The sequence below is a fragment of the Triticum dicoccoides genome, chromosome 6B (assembly GCF_002162155.2).
Source record: "Triticum dicoccoides isolate Atlit2015 ecotype Zavitan chromosome 6B, WEW_v2.0, whole genome shotgun sequence".
In the NCBI taxonomy this organism is placed as follows: domain Eukaryota; kingdom Viridiplantae; phylum Streptophyta; class Magnoliopsida; order Poales; family Poaceae; genus Triticum; species Triticum dicoccoides.
In genome coordinates, this window is record NC_041391.1 from 687,334,155 (window position 1) to 687,349,849 (window position 15,695).

Genomic DNA, 15,695 nt, shown 5'->3' on the forward strand with positions numbered 1-15,695 from the left:
TGATGGGCATGCAAAGTAGAGAGGAAAGCAGAGGCGATGATGAGAGAGGGGGGAGAATGTTCAATGTCGTGTAGGATCGATCGCCACATGTGTTCGTTACGTTGCCAAAACCATGACCTTGACCGTATTTTACTACTTTCACAAAAGCCACCATGTGTTCATAAGTTAGGGTGAAGGTTACGCAAAAATTAGTTGAGAGACGAAATATACACTATGCGGTAATTTGGGATATGCAAATTATCTTTCCTATAAAAGAACTTGTAGAAACAAAAAATTGCAGAATGTGGATTTCTTTTTGGTGCCAAACTCTGACACAGGTCTTGTACATCCTCCTGATCCTCACTGGTCACATTTGTTTCATCCCTTTTGTCTCCCTATTTTGACGTGAAGGGTAGGTTAGAGAGCTATCGTCGTAGCAATTAGCAACGTGACAAAGCACATTAGCCCTAGAGTACTTATACCTTCAGTGGGAGGAGACATTTTCGTCGACTACGAATGCATCTATGGCTACTTCGTCAATCTCAACATGATGTGCCGGCTCAGTCGCTTGGAGGTGCTCACAGTGAGAGGGTGTGCGCGTGTGCGTTCATAGAGATGAGTGTATGTGCATATGTATGAGTGTTTGCTGTTGGGGATACACATAACAGGTAGGCAGGCACATAGAGGGTCAAAAATATCATAAGGCATAGGGTCCATATGACCGATGGGCCCGAATCAATTTCATACTACCAAACATGACATCTATGTTAACATTACTCGGACGACATCCAGGCCAGCATCACTCACACAAATCAACATACCATCCATTTGGATGACCGTCAATTAGTCAGTCGTATGACTCACTCGGATAAGCGGAGGCCAACAGTCATACAAGGCATCTGAAGCGCCATCACTGATGAATGGAGCAATTGATTATTATCTTAATGGGCGACATTAAGGACAATGGCATTGATGCTCCACTTTGTAACATAAGAGGTGAGGGGTGGCGCATTCTATATAAGCCACCCCGCCACATAGCTCAGGGTCCTCGCTTTCATTCTTCCAACTCTCTCTAAAACTCCATGTAACTCCTTGTTCATGCTGAGATAAAAGAAAGCCTTTCTTGAGCATGAGACATAGGGCACCGCAAGAGACTTGAACTCGTTAAAAACATTGCCTCACCTGTTTCCATCTTGATAGATCATGCTCGTTTATCCTACCCCTTTCTACTGTCGGAATCGTTCCCACGACATCTGCGTTTGTACTGTGTTAAAAAAAAGAACATGACAAAACACATTAGCTAGCACCTAGAGTACTTATTACTCTACCTGCATTTTAGATTAATCAAGCCTAGTAATATTTAACCCAGCATTTTTCATAACCTTCCAAAGCTAAGTAACCCAGCTCGATCGTCTCCCGAGAAGGTAAGGGAATGATCAATCAACGATGCCCGCACAAAATGTCAAACGCGTAGCGTGAACCCTCGCTAAACCATGGCAGTAAGTGCAATACAGTGTGCCAGCGCAGTATTCTACGTTGGAGTACTTGCTAAAGTTTTCTCCAAGTACATATATATAATGCGAATGGACGAAGGAAAGGGCCGGGGCATGCAGGCATGCAAAAGCGCAGCCTGGCTTGGAGCTTAACCCAAGCGATCGACCGCATGCACATTGGACCACCGGCATTCGTGGATCTGGCGACATGACACGCATGAATTGCACTAGGACGTAGGCGAGTAGCACCGGGCGGCATGTCGTCGCATGTGTACTACGCGATCGAGGAGACGCGTACGCTGCGACCGAGTTTGCTGCAGTTGGGGGGCAAAGATGCTGCTTAGTTTTGCTTGGAAAGACCTCGATCTCTTCTTTTTATCGGTCGCCGTGCCCGGTGCCCCGCCAAGCCAATGGATTGGCATACAAACAACAATTCCGGTAGTAAAGTTGACCTATAAAAAGATGCATTTGCCATTTATTAGTTGCTGATAAAACGAATTTGGATCAGTCGATTCCAGGGAAGATAGAATAGTGTGGCGCTCCGATGCCGAGATGGGGGCGAGGCCGCCGGCCACAGCGTGCGGGTGAGATGAGGCCGCGCCAGGACCTCGTTGGTGGAGGCAAGGATGTGGGTTGACCGGTGAAGGTGAGGGACCTTTTTATTTTCGCATTAGATAGATGCCGAGCTCGAGACGGATCGCCGACGAGGGCTTAGATAGGAAATCGCCGGAGGCGGGGCGATTGGGCTGTGGCTAGAGGAATTGTCGTTGCAAGGAGGAAGAGGAACAATGTGTATCGAGAGGTTGAAAATGAAGGACATCCGTTGGATATCAATCCCGGTTCAAAATCGGCCGAAACAGAAAAACCAGTCAGCCGTGGAATAGGTGGTCCAGTAAAACAAACATGTTGTTGTCATCGGACTCGAGTAAGATGCAATATGTTCAACTTTGTAGGTATTTATGTTCCAATCATGAATCAGAAATGCAGCATGTTATGATTAAAAAAATGATCTTCAACTTTTGTCATTACCTCACCAACTGGACAATTCTTACAGACAAGCCAAAGGCAAAAAATAAAAAAACATTGAAGGAGTCATGAAGATCAAGTATGTTTTTTTTTTAGACAATGAAGATCAAGTATGTTATGACGGAGGTTTACAAGACTACAACAAAAGACATGGGTGGGCTCCGACGACTCCTAGGATTACTTCTGGCGTAGGCTAATTCTCCAACATTGATGGCTTGTTCATCTCCCCAGCCTCTTTAGTGCTCATTTACTGCTATCTGTTGAGTATATTAGTAGCAATATTTTGATTAATGTAATCCATGAATAAATCATGAGCATGACATTGAAAGAATTAATAACTTGTTGATTACGATCCAGATAAGCACATTTTGAACTATGTAAACAATAGACACATAAATAAACAGGAGTGGGGTAAACGAGTTATACACTCCAATAGGTCAGACAAAAACCGCCGCCGCCGCGGCAACATCGGTGGTCTCCTCTGCGGCGAGATGGTCAGTGTCGTTGGCGGTGGACATGCCGACGATGAAGATGACGCTCCCGTCAACCGTGTACGCGGTGGACAGGATGAGTCACTGATGGTAGCAAACCAAAGGAAGGAATAGTGGGACGGGTGCGCGTGGAGGCAGATGCGATCTGTTGCGGCGAAGAAGGAGCACGCAGGAACCACTTCTCTTCTTAAGATCCAATAGCATGTGGAAGAGAATCTCTTATAAGAAGGTCCAACTTCTCTTCAACTAGCGTTATGAGACTGAAATTTTCACCACATCCATTGTCATATAACCCACATGAGCCCTTGGAGATTTTTTAAAATTGTTAGATGGGCCCAAGGCCCACCCTATATTTCAACTCTATCTAGGTTGTTTTGCGATGATCTACGTATTATGTCCGTATTTGTAATGTGGACCTGGTGACCTAGCTTCATGTCTTCTTTTGTCTTCTTTACTTAGTATTTGTGAAAATTGGTGGTTTCAATAATAGAAATCAATGTAGAGGCTCATTTTTCGAAGAAAAAAAAAGGAATTGCAATAATGATATCAATAACCATCTTTTAAGTGTCCGTCACCAAGCACATTTTATTAAGTTTAAAGTAACCAACATCTAGAGAGTAATATAAAAGTACAAAGAATAAAAATTGGAGCAACACCCTCAATCTAATCCGGTAGTAACAAATGACTCAAGTCAGCAATCGTGTTATTGGTTCGTTATCAAATCCAGTTCAAGAAATTCGTTGCAGCCATTTCCGGTCGCGCGGCCTGCACCCAAACTCTATAAATAGATCCCGCGTCCTCTAGACGGAGAAGGATATATAAACACCAAATCATATGTGCGCTTCAAGTGAGGAAGAAACTTCCTTCAACCAGTTACCAAACATACTGTTCATAACAACTGGGGTGACCTATTTGAAGAATCAAACTATAGGTTGGATGGTTATGCTTTCAGTAATAAGCAACATGACTGTCGGCAGCGACCTGCCCGTCAATTACTACGATTACCAGCATATTGTTAAGCTTGGCACCTCCAGGATACAGGGGTCAGATTTTGACCCGACCTGTGCCCGTTAACATGGCTGGCACGATCTGCCATGCTCGTACACGGATTGTACCGCCCCCCCTACAGTTTTCAGCTCAAAAAATTGTGTTGTGCTCCAGTGTACATGTATTAGCGTGCAAGCATGAGGCAAACTTTTCCTTTTAGTGCTACCTAGCTTAGCTTAGCTTGTGGGTTGACTTTGATCAGGAGGCGTCCACTTGCCGTGACCGTGGGCATCCATCCCTCAAAAGGAGAAAAGCAGAATCATAATGCATATGCCGAGTCAAAGGGGCTTTTATTTATATACAAATCGAGAATACTTGCGTGCGCAGGTACGCACACGCGTGCTAAGCTTTTCCCTTTGGCCGTCCATGATGTCGGCTGCTGTGCTACAAGTGCTTCGTGTTCCAGCCAGTTCCAATTGCTCCAGATCTTGGGAGTTACTCCCTCTGTAAAGATATATAAAAGCATTTAGATTACTGAAGTAGAGCACAACGTCAGCAACACTCGGTTCAACATGACTTGGTTCGTGAAATGAAACCTTGGTGGTTCAAAGCTCGCGATCGAGCTGCCTCATTTCGCTTTGCAGGAACTTCACTAGCCGGACGATACAAAATCCTTCGATTTTGTTCCAAAATGGTGGGAGTATATACGAACTATTTCATTTTCGAGGAACTGACAGGAACGTTACCTTTTTATTTAGACACAAAAGAGGACTCGTGTTTATAACCATTGTTGCCGTGTACATCAACTGTCCAACACAACAACATGCATAGTTCAGAAAATGTGCAGTGTGATCTCTAAGTACCATTGATTTTCATGAGGACTAACCTGCTAATAAAATGGCGAATCCTATTTAGCATGCTGGTCAGTGGATACGGAAGAAACGCACACCTACATGAGCCGGCCCATTACAGGGCTTTTCTGGGTTGTTTTCCAGCCGGTTTTAGGAATGTTCTAGAAACTTCCTTGAACCGGTTTTTTCTCAAAAAAATCATGTCTTTCTTCCATTTAGTTTTTCTTTTGATTTTCTAGTTCGTGAACATTTTTATGTGTTTTTCTTTCGGTTTTAAGTTTTCTTTTCTTTTATTTTTCTCTTTTCATTTTTCCTATTTTAAAATCCATAAAAAGATTTAAATTCATAAAAATATTAATTCATGATTTTAAAATTTATTTATGAACATTTTTAAATAAAAAAAACTTTTTCCAATTGATGAACGTTTTTTGAATTTCGTGATTTTTTAATCTGGGAACAAGTTTGGAAATTCGTGAACATTAATCGATGAAATTGGTTTGTGTGGAATAGAAATATTTAGATTAGTATCATGTGAACCAAAGTTAAAAACACAACTGATTATATTTGATTATGTATATTAGTAAAATGTTTATCGAATATAAGTAGAATAATAGAATTAGAAATATTTTCCCATGCATGGTTGCATGTGGTGTTGGGTCTTTTCCCATGCATGATTGCATGTTGAGGTGAGTCTTATCGGATCCATAACTGTATGATGATGTGACATGCTTGCATGTTGAGATAAATAAGTTAGCGAGGATCACTCTCATAGGTATATAGGATAAAGGATACCCAATCCTTATAACCCCAATGCTCATACTTGGGACAAAGCCGGGAGCTTCTCCAAAACTATTTACAAAACCTCTTGGGAGAAATTTATTGCCCAAGAGTGATGTTGTAAAAAAAATTGATTGTGTAGTTGGAGGTAGGAATATTTTCGAAAACAATGTTTTGAAACAAGAGAGATGTGAAGGACGTGATGGAATTAGTGGCTCGCCAGTTTTTTAGAAGTTCTATAGAAACTGACATTAGTTGTTTTTGCTTCAACTCATAAAAATAGGCCTTGCGTGTAGTTTCCCTCCTTTCCAATTTCAATTTCCAGGGCTATGTACTTCACGTTGTAAGATATTATTGAGTTGAATAAAATGTTGGCGCTTCGTGCGCCTTTCTCTGTTAAAAAATAAAAATTTGGTATAAATTATGATGATGGAAATGAACGTGGCTATGATGGATCAAAAGGTGTGGTGGTTTTTTAACTTTAGGAATAAAGCGAAGTGCCGCTAAACTAGCCTAACATGCATGTGCAACCACATCCACTATAAGAATCAGGAACTTTGCCGTCTGTCATGGCTGACGGCAAAGGCATGCCTGGCGGACGGCAAAGGGCTTTGCCGTCAACCAGCAGACGGCAACACGTCCGGCTGAATAGACTACGACAAAGGGCTCTTTGCCGTCCGTGGCTGACGACAAAGACCTTTGCATCTTTGTCGTCTGCCAGCAGACTACAAAGTGCCTGGATGGCACATGTGTTGGGGAACATAGCAGAAATTCAAAATTTTCCTACGTGTCACCAAGATCTATCTATGGAGAAACCAGCAACGAGGGGAAGGAGAGTGCATCTACATACCTTTGTAGATCGCTAAGCGGAAGCGTTCAAGAGAACGGGGTTGAAGGAGTCATACTCGTCGTGATCCAAATCACCGGAGATCCTAGTGCCGAACAGACGGCACCTCCGCGTTCAACACACGTACAGCCCGGTGACGTCTCCCATGCCTTGATCGAGCAAGGAGAGAGGGAGAGGTTGAGGAAGACTCCATCCAGCAGCAGCACAATGGCGTGGTGGTGATGGAGGAGCGTGGTAATCCAGCAGGGCTTCGCCAAGCACCGCGAGATATGAGGAGAAAGAGAGGTAGGGCTGCGCCAAGAGGGAGAGAAACTCATGTGTTGGGCAGCCCCTAGACCTCAACTATATATAGGGGAAGGGGAGAGGGCTGCGCCCCCTCTAGGGTTCCCTCCCCAGGGGTGGCGGCAGCCCCCAGATCCCATCTGGGTGGCGGCCAGAGGGGGGAGAGGGGAGGCGCACCTGGGGTGGGCCTTAGGGCCCATCTGCCCTAGGGTTTGCCCCCTCCCACTCTTCCCTGTGCCTTGGGCCTTGGTGGGGGGGGGGCGCACCAGCCCACCTGGAGCTGGTCCCCTCCCACACTTGGCCCATGCAGCCTTCTGGTGCTGGTGGCCCCACCTAGTGGACCCTCGGGACCCTCCCGGTGGTCCCGGTACATTACCGATATCACCCGAAACTTTTCCGGTGATCAAAGCAGGACTTCCCATATATAAATCTTTACCTCCGGACCATTCCGGAACTCCTCGTGACGTCCTGGATCTCATCCGGGACTCCGAACAACATTCGATGACCACATACAAACTTCCTTTCTAACCCTAGCATCATCGAACCTTAAGTGTGTAGACCCTATGGGTTCGGGAACCATGCAGACATGACCGAGACGTTCTCCGGTCAATAACCAACAGCGGGATCTGGATACCCATGTTGGCTCCCACATGTTCCACGATGATCTCATCGGATGAACCACGATGTCAAGGACTCAATCAATCCCGTATACAATTCCCTTTGTCTAGCGGTATTGTACTTGCCCGAGATACGATCGTCGGTATGCCGATACCTTGTTCAATCTCGTTACTGGCAAGTCTCTTTACTCGTTCCGTAACACATCATCCCGCGATCAACTCTTTGATCACATTGTGCACATTATGATGATGTCCTACCGAGTGGGCCCAGAGATACCTCTCCGTCACACGGAGTGACAAATCCCAGTCTCGATTCATGTCAACCCAACAGACACTTTCAGAGATACATGTAGTGCACCTTTATAGCCACCCAGTTACGTTGTGACGTTTGGTACACCCAAAGCATTCCTACGGTATCCGGGAGTTGCACAATCTCATGGTCTAAGGAAATGATACTTGACATTAGAAAAGCTTTAGCATACGAACTACGATCTTTGTGCTAGGCTTAGGATTGGGTCTTGTCCATCACATCATTCTCCTAATGATGTGATCTCGTTATCAACGACATCCAATGTCCATGGTCAGGAAACCGTAACCATCTATTGATCAACGAGCTAGACAATTAGAGGCTTACTAGGGACATGGTGTTGTCTATGTACCCACACATGTATCTGAGTTTCCTATCAATACAATTATAGCATGGATAATAAACGATTGTCATGAACAAGGAAATATAATAATAACTAATTTATTATTGCCTCTAGGGCATATTTCCAACAGTCTCCCACTTGCACTAGAGTCAATAATCTAGTTCACATCGCCATCTCCATGTGATTAACACTCACAGGTCACATCGCCATGTGACCAACATCCAAAGAGTTTACTAGTGTCATTAAACTAGTTCACATCATCATGTGATTAAGACTCAAAGAGTTCTGGGGTTTGATCATGTTTTGCTTGTAAGAGAGGTTTTAGTCAACGGATCTGTAACATTCAAATCCGTATGTACTTCGCAAATCTCTAGGTCATATTGTAAATGTTGCTTCTACGCTCCACTTGGAGCTATTCCAAATGGTCGCTCCACTATACGTATCCGATTTGCTACTCAGAGTCGTTTTGGATAGGTGTTAAAGCTTGCATCGACACAACTCTTTACGTCGAACTATTTATCACCTCCATAACCGAGAAACATATCCTTATTCCTCTAAGGATAACTTTGACCACTATCTGGTGATCCACTCCTTGATCACCTTTGTACCCTCTTGCCAGATATGTAGCAAGGCACACATCAGGTGCGGTACACAGCATAGCATACTGTAGAGCCTACGTCTAAAGCATAGGGGACGACCTTTGTCCTTTCTCTCTTTTCTGCCGTGGTCAAGCTTTAAGTCTTAACTTCATACCTTACATCTCAGGCAAGAACTCCTTCTTTGACTTATCCATCTTGAACACCTTCAAGATCATGTCAAGGTATATGCTCATTTGAAAGTACCATTAAGCGGTTTTTGATCTATCCTCATAGATCTTGATGCTCAATGTTCAAGTAGCTTAATCCAGGTTTTCACTTGAAAAACACTTTTCAAATAACCCTATATGCTTTACAGAAAATTCTACATCATTTCTGATCATCAATATGTCAACAACATATATTCATCAGAAATTCTATAGTGCTCCCACTCACTTCTTTGGAAATACAAGTTTCTCATAAACTTTGTATAAACTCAAAATCTTTGATCATTTCATCAAAGCGTACATTCCAACTCCGAGATGCTTACTCCAGTCCTTAGAAGGATCGCTGGAGCTAGCATACCTTTCAGCATCCTTAGGATCGACAAAACCTTTCTGATTGTATTACATACAACCTTTCCTTACGAAAACTGGTAAGGAAACTCGTCTTGACATCCATCTGCCAGATTTCATAAATGCAGCTAATGCTAACATGATTCCGATGGACTCAAGCATCGCTACAGATGAGAAAATCTCATTGTAGTCAACTCCTTGAACTTGTGAAAAACTCTTCGCCACAAGTCGAGCTTCATAGACGGTGACATTACCGTCCACGTCCGTCTTCTTCTTAAAGATCCATTTATCTTAATGGCTTGCCGATCGTCGGGCAAGTCCACCAAAGTCCATGCTTTGTTTTGATACATGGATCCTATCTCGGATTTCATGGCTTCTAACCATTTGTCGGAATATGGGCCCACCATCGCTTCTCCATAGCTCGTAGATTCATTGTTGCCTAGCAACATGATCTTCAAGACAGGATTACTGTACCACTCTGAAGTAATATGCATCCTTGTCACCCTACGAGGTTCGGTAGTGACTTGATCCGAAGCTTCATGATCACTATCATAAGCTTCTACTTCAATTGGTGTAGGTGCCACAGGAACAACTTCCTGTGCCCTGCTACACACTGGTTGAAGTGATGGTTCAATAACCTCATCAAGTCTCCACCATCCTCCCACTCAATTCTCGAGACAAACCTTTCCTCGAGAAAGAACCCGATTCAAGAAACAATCCATATTGCTTTCAGATCTGAATTAGGAGGTACATCCAACTGTTTTGGGTGTCCTATGAAGATGCATTTTATCCGCTTTGGGTTCGAGCTTATCAACCTGAAACTTTTTCACATAAGTGTCGCAGCCCCAAACTTTTAAGGTACGACAACTTAGGTTTCTCCAAACGGTGTCGTCTCAACGGAATTACGTGGTACCCTATTAAAGTGAGTGCGGTTGTCTCTAATGCCTAACCCATGAATGATAGTGGTAATTCGATAAGAGACATCATGGTACGCACCATATCCAATAGGGTGCAACTATGATGTTCGGACACACCATCACACTATGGTGTTCCAGGCGGTATTAATTGTGAAACAATTTCCACAATGTCTTTGTTGCGTGCCAAAGCTCGTAACTCAGATACTCATCTCTATGATCATATCATAGACATTTTATCCTCTTGTCACGATGATCTTCAACTTCACTCTCAAATTACTTGAACCATTCAATAATTCAGACTTGTGTTTCATCAAGTAAATATACTCAACATCTACTCGAATCATCTGTGAAGTAAGAACATAACAATATTCACTGCATGCCTCAGCACTCATTGGACTGCACACATCAAAATGTGTTACTTCCAACAAGTTGCTATCTTGTTCCATCTTACTGAAAACAGGGCTTTTCAATCATCTTGCCCATGTGGTATGATTTGCATATCTCAAGTGATTCAAAATCAAATGATTCCAAACGATCCATCTGCATGGAGTTTCTTCATGCGTATACACCAATAGACATGGTTTGCATGTCTCAGACTTTTCAAAAACGAGTGAGTCCAAAGATCCATCAACATGGAGCTTCTTCATGCGTTTTATACCAATATGACTTACATGGCAGTGCCACAAGTAAGTGGTACTATCATTACTATCTTATATCTTTTGGCATGAAAATGTGTATCACTACAATCGAGATTCAATAAACCATTCCTTTAGGTGCAAGACCATTGAAGGTATTATTCAAATAAATAGAGTAACCATTATTCTCCTTAAATGAATAACCGTATTGCGATAGACATAATCCAATCATGTCTATGCTCAACGCAAACACCAAATGACAATTATTAAGGTTTAATACTAATCTTGATGGTAGAGGGAGCGTGCGATGTTTGATCACATCAAACTTGGAAACACTTCCAACACATATCATCAGCTCACCTTTAGCTAGTCTCCGTTTATTCTGTAGCTCTTTTATTTCGAGTTACTAACACTTAGCAACCGAACCGGTATCTTAATACCCTGGTGCTACTAGGAGTACTAGTAAAGTACACATTAACATAATGTATATCCAATATACTTCTATCGACCTTGCCAGCCTTCTCATCTACCAAGTATCTAGGGTGATTCTGCTCCAGTGGTTGTTCCCCTTATTACAGAAGCACTCGGTCTCGGGTTTGGGTTCAACCTTGGGTTTCTTCACTAGAGCAGCAGCTGATTTGCCATTTCATGAAGTATCCCTTCTTGCCCTTGCCCTTCTTGAAAGTAGTGGTTTCACCAACCATGAACAATTGATGCTCCTTCTTGATTTCTACTTTCACGGTGTCAAACATCGCGAATACCTCAAGGATCATCATATCTATCCCTGATATGTCATAGTTCATCACGAAGCTCTAGCAGCTTGGTGGCAATGACTTTGGAGAAACATCACTATCTCTAGAAGATCAACTCCCACTCGATTCAAGTGATTGTCGCACTCAGACAATCTGAGCACAAGCTCAGCGATTGAGCTTTTCTCCCTTATTTTGCAGGCTAAGAAAATCGTGGGAGGTCTCATACCTCTTGACGTGGGCACGAGCCTAAAATCCCAATTTCAGCCCTCGAAACATCTCATATGTTCTGCGATGTTTCGAAAATGTCTTTGGTGCCTCAACTCTAAACCGTTTAACTGAACTATCACGTAGTTATCAAAACGTGTATGTCCGATGTTCGCAACATCCACAAACGACGTTTGGGGTTCAGCACACTGAGCGGTGCATTAAGGACATAAGCTTTCTACTGTCCGCATAATCGCTACTGTCAACTTTCAACTATATTTTCTCTCGGAACATATCTAAACAGTGGAACTAAAGCGCGAGCTTACGACATAATTTGCAAAGATCTTTTGACTATGTTCAGGATAATTAAGTTCATCTTATGAACTCCCACTCAGATAGACATCCCTCTAGTCATCTAAGTGATTACATGATCCGAGTCAACTAGGCCGTGTTCGATCATCACGTGAGACGGACTAGTCATCATCGGTGAACATCTTCATGTTGATCGTATCTACTATATGACTCATGCTCGACCTTTCGGTCTCTTGTGTTCCGAGGCCATGTCTGTACATGCTAGGCTCGTCAAGTCAACCTAAGTGTTTCGTGTGTGTAAATCTGGCTTACACCCGTTGTATGCAAACATAAGAATCTATCACACCCGATCATCACGTGGTGCTTCGAAACGACGAACTTTCGCAATGGTGCACAGTTAGGGGGAACACTTTCTTGAAATTTTAATGAGGGATCATCTTATTTACTACCGTCGTTCTAAGCAAATAAGATGCATAAACATGATAAACATCACATGCAATCAAATAGTGACATGATATGGCCAATATCATTTTGCTCCTTTTGATCTCCATCCTCGGGGCTCCATGATCATCATCGTCACCGGCATGACACCATGATCTCCATCATCATGATCTCCATCATCGTGTCTTCATGAAGTTGTCTCTTCAACTATTACTTCTACTACTATGGCTACCGGTTAGCAATAAAGTAAAGTAATTACATGGCGTTGTTTAATGACACGCAGGTCATACAATAAATTAAGACAACTCCTATGGCTCCTGCCGGTTGTCATACTCATCGACATGCAAGTCGTGATTCCTATTACAAGAACATGATCAATCTCATACATCACATATCATTCATCACATTCTTCTTGGCCATATCACATCACATAGCATACCCTACAAAAACAAGTTAGACGTCCTCTAATTGTTGTTTGCATGTTTTACGTGGCTGCTATGGGTTTCTAGCAGGAATGTTTCTTACCTACGAAAAACCACAACGTGATATGCCAATTGCTATTTACCCTTCACAAGGACCCTTTTCATCGAATCCGCTCCGACTAAAGTGGGAGAGACTGGCACCCGCTAGCCACCTTATGCACCAAGTGCATGTCAGTCGGTGGAACCTGTCTCACGTAAGTGTACGTGTAAGGTCGGTCCGGGCCGCTTCATCCCACAATGCCGTCGAAACAAGATTGGACTAGTAACGGTAAGCATATTGAACAAAATCAATGCCCACAGCTACTTTGTGTTCTACTTGTGCAAAGAATCTACGCAATAGACCTAGCTCATGATGCCACTGTTGGGGAACGTAGCAGAAATTCAAAATTTTCCTACGTGTCACCAAGATCTATCTATGGAGAAACCAGCAACGAGGGGAAGGAGAGTGCATCTACATACCCCTGTAGATCGCTAAGCGGAAGCGCTCAAGAGAACAGGGTTGAAGGAGTCGTACTCATCGTGATCCAAATCACCGTAGATCCTAGTGCCGAACAGACGGCACCTCCACGTTCAACACACGTACAGCCCGATGACGTCTCCCATGCCTTGATCCAGCAAGGAGAGAGGGAGAGGTTGAGGAAGACTCCATCCAGCAGCAGCACAACAGCGTGGTGGTGATGGAGGAGCGTGCTAATCCAGTAGGGCTTCGCCAAGCACCGCGAGATATGAGGAGAAAGAGAGGTAGGGCTGCGCCAAGAGGGAGAGAAACTCATGTGTTGGGCAGCCCCTAGACCTCAACTCTATATAGGGGAAGGGAAGAGGGCTGCACCCCCTCTAGGGTTCCATGCCCAGGGGTGGCGGCAGCCCCCAGATCCCATCTGGGTGGCGGCTAGAGGGGGAGAGAGGGGAGGCGCACCTGGGGTGGGCCTTAGGGCCCATCTGCCCTAGGGTTTGCCCCCTCCCACTCTTCCCTGTGCCTTGGGCCTTGGTGGCGGGGCGCACCAGCCCACCTAGAGCTGGTCCCCTCCCACACTTGGTCCATGCAGCCTTCTGGTGCTGGTGGCCCCACCTGGTGGACCCCCGGACCCTCCCGGTGGTCCCGGTACATTACCGATATCACCCGAAACTTTTTCGGTGATCAAAGCAGGACTTCCCATATATAAATCTTTACCTCCGGACCATTCCGGAACTCCTCGTGACGTCCTGGATCTCATCCGGGACTCCGAACAACATTCAATAACCACATACAAACTTCCTTTATAACCCTAGCGTCATTGAACCTTAAGTGTGTAGACCCTACGGGTTCGGGAACCATGCAGACATGACCGAGACGTTCTCCGGTCAATAACCAACAGCGGGATCTGGATACCCATGTTGGCTCCCACATGTTTCACAATGATCTCATCGGATGAACCACGATGTCAAGGACTCAATCAATCTCGTATATAATTCCCTTTGTCTAGCGGTATTGTACTTGCCCGAGATTCGATCGTCGGTATGCCGATACCTTGTTCAATCTCGTTACCGGCAAGTCTCTTTACTCGTTTCGTAACACATCATCCCGCGATCAACTCTTTGATCACATTGTGCACATTATGATGATGTCCTACCGAGTGGGCCCAGAGATACCTCTCCGTCACACGGAGTGACAAATCCCAGTCTCGATTCATGTCAACCCAACAGACACTTTCGGAGATACCTGTAGTGCACCTTTATAGCCACCCAGTTACGTTGTGACGTTTGGTACACCCAAAGCATTCCTACGGTATCCGGGAGTTGCACAATCTCATGGTCTAAGGAAATGATACTTGACATTAGAAAATCTTTAGCATACGAACTACGATCTTTGTGCTAGGCTTAGGATTGGGTCTTGTCCATCACATCATTCTCCTAATGATGTGATCTCGTTATCAACGACATCCAATGTCCATGGTCAGGAAACCGTAACCATCTATTGATCAACGAGCTAGTCAACTAGAGGCTTACTAGGGACATGGTGTTGTCTATGTACCCACACATGTATCTGAGTTTCCTATCAATACAATTATAGCATGGATAATAAACGATTGTCATGAACAAGGAAATATAATAATAACTAATTTATTATTGCCTCTAGGGCATATTTCCAACAACATGTGCCAGCTTAGGTCCGTTAAGGGTTTAACGGCGTGCTTTGCCATCTGCTGGTAGACGGCAAAGACCATTGCACCTTTGTCGTCTGCCAGCAGATGGCAAAGTAACCAAATAGGCCAGCCCCCAGGTGCTGCCACGTGGCATGTTATGCCGTTTGCTGGCAGACGGCAAAGGTGCAATGGTCTTTGTCGTCTGCCAGCGGACGACAAAATAACCAAATAGGCCAGCCAGTGCCCTCAGGTTACACAGGTAGCTGCCACGTGGCAGCTTTGCCGTCTGCTTGCTGATGGCAACGATAAGGAGCCTGTATAGCCCATGTTTTTTGTTTTTTCTTAAATTCATTCAATTTCACACACACACACACACACACACACACACACACACACACACACACACACACACATATATATATATATATATATATAGGAGTAGCATTTTCTACAATAGCTTGCCACAGAACAAGTAAAGGTTTTGACAGTGTAAAAGTTTTCAAAAATCGTGAAAAAAATACTGAACCAACACACCTATAGTATAACATGATCCAACGGATGGATTGAAAAAATATGACTGCATGTGTCCTGGACAAAAAGAACAAATGTTTCAATATATATTGATCCTGCAGTGAGCTGAAATGCTAGTTTTTTCGCTGAGGAGACATAAATGCATATT